Below are 8019 nucleotides of genomic sequence, written 5' to 3'. Positions count from 1 at the left end.
ATTGAAGAACTTAAATCAAATCCCGTTGCTGGAGAAACTAATGATATTATTAAGGTAATGAAGCAGTTGTGAATATTGCTGTAGATTAGGCAATATGGGATTATATAGCATTTTTCTTAAGTTCTTCTATGTTAGTTTTCTTAGCTTTTTTTTGAAACACAGTTCAGACCCATGTTCTGTGTGACCTTTCTCCTTTTCTGTTCACTTTAATAATTCACTCATTAATTCAACTAGTCCCAATAAGTGTGCTGGTGTGTGGTGGTTTGCAGGTAAAATTTCAATGTCCCTATCTTCAAAACAAGACACGAAAGATTGTGAAATATGAGACATAGCGTGTTTTGCTGATGGGGCTTTGGAAAGATGATTCAGTGTTTGCTGTGTGGGAAAGTGGGGAAGGCACAACAGGCAGAGGGCATCAGAACAGAAGTTCAGAGGTGTGAGTGTGAGCATGTTCAGGGAACTACAGATATACTCACTCTGCTTGTGCCACGGGGAAGAGAAAGGCTAAGATAGAGGAGGCATGAGAGGGAGATGCCCTCTAGGACTATTATATTTGGTAAGAGCTGTAAGAAGTTTCTTTATATGTGAGTGTAAACTCAGGGGAAAGAGCAGAGCAATAAACATAAAAGTTGTGGGCCTATCAATGGTAATTGAGGCAAGAGAGGTAGATTGGAATTTAAAAAGTGCGTAGGAGTCAGAGTCCTGGAGGACCTGTGGAAGAGCTTGCAGCTGCAAGGGTTCTAGGGAACCTCTAGAACTATGCATATGGTCTTGTGTGTGTGTGTGTGTGTGGTGTGTAGGCTTTTTTTTAAGGAAAGAGTTTTCACATTCATTAAATTGCAAAGGAGTCTGTGACCTCCATATAGTAAAAACTTGGAAGTGTAAAATTGGAAGAGATCTAGGAACTGAAGTCTTGGAAATTTAACATTTTGAGGGTGAAAGCAAAAATAAGCAAACCTGTTGCAGAGAGACAAAACAAGAGGGGTCATGCGGGAGAAGCAGCAGGAAATCAATGTCGTGGAGCACAGAAAAAGAGAGCCTTTCAAATAGAAAGTGCCAGTATTGCCAGTGCAAGTGAGGTGTGGCACTAAGAGGTAAGAGCTCAGAGAGGAGGTACCTGGAGGGCAGTGAGTTCATTGGTGACCTTGGTCAGAGCACTTGGGGGGCCAGTCAGTGGAGTGGAATGGGGTAGAGGAAGTAATGGGGCTGAGGAAGTGAACACAGATATAGAGACTGTTTTGAGGCGTTTGCCTTTAAATGGGGGTGAGGGTACAACACCAGACAGATGGACTTTCTGCATCAAAAGAGTTTTGTTTATGCGGAACTATCTAAAATTTATCTTCGTGACTAAGTACCTCAGTGTGTATCTCTAAAAAGTAAGGACAATTTCTTACCAAACCACAATACTATTTTTACACCCAGGCAATTAAAAATAAGTCCTTTAGGGAAACAAAAGAAAAAATAAACAAATGAGACTACATCAGACTAAAAAGTTTTTGTACAGCAAAGGAAACCATCAACAAAACAAAAAGACAACCGATTGTTTGGGAGAAGATATTTGCTAATGAGACATCTGATAAGGGGTTAATATCAAAATATACAAAGAACTCATACAACTCAACAACAAAAATGGGCAGAAGACCTGAACAGATACTTCTCCAAAGAGGAAATACAGATGGCTAACAGACATCTGAAAAGATGCTCGAGGTTGCTAATCATGAGAGAAATGCAAATTAAAACCACAATGAGATATCACTTCACACATATAAGAATGGCTATCATCAATAAATCAAAAAACAAGTGTTGGCGAGGATGCAGAGAAAAGGGAACTCTCATACACTGTTAGTGAGATTGCAAATTGGTACAACCGCTATGGAAAACAGTATGGAGATTTCTCAAAAAATTAAAAATGAATATATCTTTTGACCTAGAAATTGAACTTCTGAGTCTTTATCCAAAGAAAACCAAAACAATAATTCGTAAAGACCTATGCACTCTAATATTCATGGCAGCACAATTTACAATAGCCAAGATATGGAAGCAACCTAAATGCCCATCAACAGATGATTAGATAAAGAAAGTATTGTTTGTATATGCAATGGAATATTACTCAGCCATTAAAAAAATGAAATCCTACCATTTGCAATGACATGAATGGACCTGAAGGTTATGCTGAGTGAAATGAGTCAGAGAAAGATAAATACTGTATGATTTCACTTATATGTGGAATCTAAGGAACAAAAAGAACAAACTAATCAAAAACAGACTCACAAATATAGTGAACAATTTGGTGATGGACAGAGGGAAGGGGACTTGAGGGGCTGGGAGAATGGGGTGAAGAGTTAAAGGAGCACAAATTAGTAGTTGATAGTTGGTCACAGGGATGAGGAGCACGGCATAGGGAATGTAGTTAGCATTAACATGTTGGCTAGGTGGAAGGCCAGGGGAGGGAGGGAGCAATTAGGAGGATCATTTTATGAACTACATAGATGTCTAACCGTTGTACTGTATACTTGAAACTAATTTTAAAAGTTCTTTATATGATCTAATGTTTAGTCCATCTTCATATTTCACGATTTTTAATAAGAGAATAGATGACAAGAACAGTACCCAAAGAAGAAAAAGCACTGAAAGTACAGGGGAGAGGAAATGACAGTGGACAAAAAACCAGCATGGAGTACAAGTGGAGAGAGTAGCCTGTGGAGATAGGAGATTTTGGGACATAGAGAATGGGAGTAGAACTCAGGCCTTACAGCCTCCTGTTCTTGGGAAACAGAAGGCAAGTGCATGTTCTTAGACGGGGGTAGGGGACAGGTATTTCAGGATGAGTAAAGATGGAAATGCAGCATTGAAGTAGCTTCTCTGTTTTTGTGCCTCACATATAAAATAAAAATTCCCTACTTATAAACATTATATGACTTTCAATTCATTATTAGTAAGCTGGATGTTTTGCAGATCTCTATTATACAGATTTGGGGGTTTTTGCACCACTCTAGGAAGAAATCTTTGGAAATGAGAGGTTTGGTTTAAAAAGAGCAAGGAAGTAGAACCTGATGTGAGAGAGAGAGTGAGGAGATGGGAGAGGGCATGTTGTAAAACATCTGATCCCTTCGGCCCTTGAAGGAATAGGAATTCATGTTTGCATTACATCAGCAGTAGGGAACTTGCATGATATGGAAGTAATATGGAAGCCCATTGATAATGGTTAAATTTGTTGTGATTTCTCCCGTCCCCCCAAAAAGCAGTGGAAAGGACTCAGAATCAAAGAGCTGAAAGGAATCTCAGAGATCATGAAATTCAAATCTTAAAAGTGTTTTGGTGTTTTCAAGGTTATTACCTAGCCCATGTAGTTTTTATTTTTTGCAGAATATTTTCAAAGACTATTATTAGTTACCATGGTAGGTTTTTGAATCAATGCTGATAGTTACTTCATTAATCTATCTGTTGCTGAGAGAAAAATTCACAGGCCTTCAAAAGTGTTTATTAAACCTGACCTATGTGGTCAAAAGTTCATCTGCTTTTTGGTAGTTTCAGCTCCAGTTATGGTAAATGTATATTCCCATTGTTTCTGTGTAAATAAACATAGGACTACTCTTCCTTCTTTTTTTCTTTCCTTCCTTCCTTCCTTCCTTCCTTCCTTCCTTCCTTCCTTCCTTCCTTCCTTTTCTTCTTTCTTTTATTTTGGCTGAAGTGGCATTATGGAAATAATTTACATACTATAAAATTGACATGTTGTAAGTGTAGAATTAAATTAGTTTTAGTAAGTTTACAGTTATGCAACTGTCATCAAAATTTTACAGTTGAAATTATTATATAAATGGAATCATACAGTATATAACCATTTGAGATTTGCTTTTTTCAGTTAACATAATACCATTGAGATCAGTACATGTTGTTGCATGTATCAATACTTTAGTTTTTTTTTTATTTTAATATTTAGCTGTGTAAAGTTTCAAGAGAGTTATAATAAGACCGAGATCACATTTGGCTCCATCACCAACCTACAGGTAAAGGATGCAGCCCCAGTAGAAGTAACACAGGCACATTTCTTGAAAAGATGAAAGGTAGGCCTAGCCCACAGTATATAATATTTGTGAAATATAAATATTTTTAAACACAAATTATTCAGTAATGTGGACTGACCTCCCATGTGATGTATAAGGTACTTTGGAAGGTGCTACAGAGATAAGAATGAGGCATTCTTTTCCATCTATTGAGCGGAACAGACATAGTATCTGCATAGGAAATTGTAACATAAGGGAGACCGTTAAGACTTATGAACAACAAACCAAAAGTCCTATGGGAGATTCACTGATAGGAAGATACGGACTGATGAGACGACATGGAAGAACCACGGGCTCATCCTGGAGAGGCCTATCTGACTGGGTTTGCACCATGAGGAGTAGTGGGATGTCTGCAGATGAGAAGGGGCTTTGGGGGCAAAAAGGATGTGGAGGGGCCCAGACATGGAGGCAGGAGAGTGCAGAACACATTTATGCATGTTTGCATCTCCATCTCCTAGCATACAAGGTAAGACTCAACGTGTCTGTGGGTAGAATGAACAAATGCTTCTGACAGTACAAAAAGTCTGTTGGGTGAGGTAGGCAGGGAGTGGGATAGTCATGATAACCTGTGTTTTCTGTGTGCTAGGCACTGTTTTAAGTGTTTTGTATGTATCAACTCATTTAATCCCGAGGACAGCTTTATTGGGGAGATGCTGATGCCTGTTTTACAGATGGGTACGCAGAGGTACAAGGAGGTTACTTGTCTAGAATCTTGTAGCTAATAAGTGGTAGAGCTGGAATCTGCACTTTTACTGACATGCTCTTAAAAGAAGAAAACATGAAAAGATGGTTTTATTCTGAATTCAATCACAGAAGCATTACAGTTTTCATGAAGACAGAGTTATGAGTGTTAAGATCTTTGTTTTAGATAAGTTTATCCTGGGCTTGAAGATAAAGAGACTGATCAGATCCCAAGTGGTGTTGTCTGTGTTAATTGAAGAGGTGCAAAGAGGGCCTGAGTCCGGGCAGTATATTAGAAAGGAGGGGAGTATCATGAGAGAGCTGGAGAAGTGAAAGTGACAGCATTTGGCAGCTGGTTGGATTTGTGCTGTGCTCGGGAGAGAAGCCAAGGAAGGGTGCTCTGGGTTCTCTGAGCAACCCGGGTGGAATCCCCATGCTTATCAAGTTAGGAAGCCTGGACACAAGTGGTCCATATCTGAGAGACATCTGGGTGCAGATGTTTAGGGGCAGTTGAGAGTGAAGGTTGGGGCTGGCCCTTGTACTGGATAATGTCTAGGCCTTGATTTTATTTTTTAAACACGCACTACGATCTCTTTTTCTTAAGCCAGATATTTGCAGAACTCTTGCAAGGGGAGCTGTAGAAATGTCAGAAAGTTTTGTGTGATTTGAAAGAATTTCTTAGTAATGCAAAATGGTTCTCACCCTTCTTGGAATTCCATAAACCCAGGAATGGTTAGTGTCTTTATGGTAGCCATTAGGTCACAGCCCAGGTTCATTTCCCTAGAAGACTGTGCAGCTAGATTTGGATCCAGGAGCAGTGGAGCTCAGTTTCTCAGCAGCTGTTGGAGTAGAAGTGATAAATCCACCTTACGCTGGCTCAGCACTCATCATTGACAAGATAGTCACTTAGAGATGTCCTATAAATTGAATTATAGGAGTTTGAAAAGGTTGGTGGTCAGGACGAGATTTGAAATAGACAGGATCTGCATGTAATTAGTAACTAAGATCATTTAAAGTTTTTGTTTACATGTCTACAATTGAGGAAACAAATATTGCTCTTCCATCTCCAGAAAAAACATTTGTCTGGAGGGGAAGCATCTCAAGAAGCTGTCTCATTTCTTTGCTTTCTCGTTGCTCTTCCTCCTCTCCAGGTCTTGGACCCTCCAGTCCTATCTGCCTTGCCTTCCTCACATCGCAGTTTAGGTCTCTAGCCTGTGAGACTGCCAGGCATAAAGCTGCCTTCTCGTCCTGTGGACCTGCCCTCCTTGCACTCTCTCAGTCTAGCCATATCCCACATTATCGTACCTAGAATAGCATGATAGTAAATCATTATGTACTCACAAGAGGAATACTTTTTTTCTCCTTCACTTTTCAAAAATGCTTCACATGTGTTGTATTTATGACTTTTTGTAGGTTGTTTTGTTGTCCCCAATTCCAGAACTAAGAGATTCTTTGAAACCCCGTGGTTCTCTCTAAAATGAGGATTGTATTTTCCAACAGCTTAGAACTCATCTTCATTTGATAAGAGACCCTGTTCATAACAGAGTGACTCTTGCCAGTATATTTGCTTTTAAACAGTTGGATTAGGTGGCTTTCCAAGAAATACGGCTGTCACTTCAAATTTGTCAGAATGTACACACTTGTTTGAAAACTGAAAGCAAACATTTCCCATGACTCATAAAATCTCTTGTAATGTGTTATTTCTTTGCACTAGTTGACTTTGAAGTAAATCTCCTTAACTTTTTTAAAGTTTCTATATTATTAAAAATTTGTAGTTTTAAATATTTTTAGAAAAATACAGTTTTCGTTGATTTTATTGAACTTTGCTTTGACAGTCAAACCATCAGTTGTAAACATCAGCTATTTTTAAGGCATTTAGAGACTTACACAGATTCTGTTGATTTGCTCTTGTTTGTTTTCATGCTTTTCCTGACAGCTGAGTAATGGCTACACAGCTAGGATCTCTCTTCCTATAATCGCTACCTCTAAATTAGACACGATTGCGGAGGAAACCTCCTTTCCATGTGTTCTGAGTTTGTTTTATACGATTTGGAGTCATTGCTGATTTATGTTAGTAATTAGGTTTTTTAAATTTTTGCTGTTTTTGAAGCCACGGGATGGAGTTTTTTTTACTTTGTAGGGAAGCTTTAAAGAGCCAGGGGGCACCCTACCGCGTTCCCTCCCTAAGGACTGTCATGCTGGGTGTGCACTTGAAGGATGTGCTCATTCTGTTTCTTTGATTTGTCTTATGTTGAAGATGCCATGCAAGGAAATCTGAGAAATAAGGAAGCCTAAGCGACTAAATAGTTTTGGATTAGGTGGCTTTCCAAGAAATACTGTATTTAATGGTTTTAATCCTAAAATACATCAGTCAATTGTTAGATCCGTTGAGAACCAAATATAATTGCTTCAACTGAATAAAAATATCAGAATACAATCAGAAATATTTTAATACAATTGGAATCTGCATGAGTTATTATTGAAATGAAGTTTGGAAAGTACTAACTGGAGAATATCTGTGAATACAGAATAGCAAAGAAAACTAGAATTGAAAGCATTTGCCAACAAATATAAGTTAAGAAAAGAATAGCTATATGACATAAGAAAATGCATGATATCTATTAGTTTCAAAATCTAACTGCCAGAGAAGAAAACTGGCAGATGGCGTGATTTCTGGAATTTGGTAAGTATGCTAGAATGACTTTTTCATTGTTGGAAATATCTTTCATGGGTGGGATAAATGATATTCTGAGTTGATATAGAGAGAACCATGCTTTTCTACGAGGTATTTAGGCACTAATGTCAAGGTCATGTACCTAGAAGTCGAAGCCTAAACAAAATATATGAAAACTAATGACAGATTAAATATAATAAAGACAAACAAAATAATGTTAGTCTCTCACAGCCAATTAAAGATCACATAGTTCAGGCACGTAAGTTTTGTACTTGATTTATAAAGTGATCCTCAGTCCCTCAGGCGGTATGTTTACACTTATTTGGGGTTCAACCAGGACAGACTCGGTTATTTGGTTGTCTAACATTTTTTTTCATTTGATTCCAAGCTTTGCTGTGTGCACATAGCAAATGAATGAGAAAAAGGATACTCTGCTGAGGATGACAGGGACAGTGTGGCAGCCTGACCCTGCCTGGCCATTTGTTGCTCGAATGAGTTCATTTCTGACTGCCCTTCCCCCACCTCAAGGACTCTCTTGCTAACATCGGTTTTCTCATAGCTACCTCTCCCTACCTCAAAGACTCTCCAGCTAACAACAGT

The 8019-nt window shown here is 38.6% G+C and overlaps 1 long non-coding RNA gene across 1 annotated transcript; it reads left to right on the top strand.

The window, feature by feature from the left end:
* Positions 1–7590, top strand: LOC120596732 (uncharacterized). The gene is made up of 2 exons (XR_005651227.1): positions 1–54; positions 3941–7590. It is a non-coding gene; the product is annotated as an uncharacterized LOC120596732 (long non-coding RNA).
* Positions 7591–8019: the final 429 nt, after the last annotated feature.

Source organism: Pteropus medius, unplaced genomic scaffold, assembly GCF_902729225.1.
Source record: "Pteropus medius unplaced genomic scaffold, Ma_sr-lr_union100, whole genome shotgun sequence".
Classification (NCBI taxonomy): Eukaryota; Metazoa; Chordata; class Mammalia; order Chiroptera; family Pteropodidae; genus Pteropus; species Pteropus medius.
The sequence above is the reverse complement of the archived record's forward strand: the minus strand, read 5'-3'. Positions and strand labels throughout refer to the sequence as shown.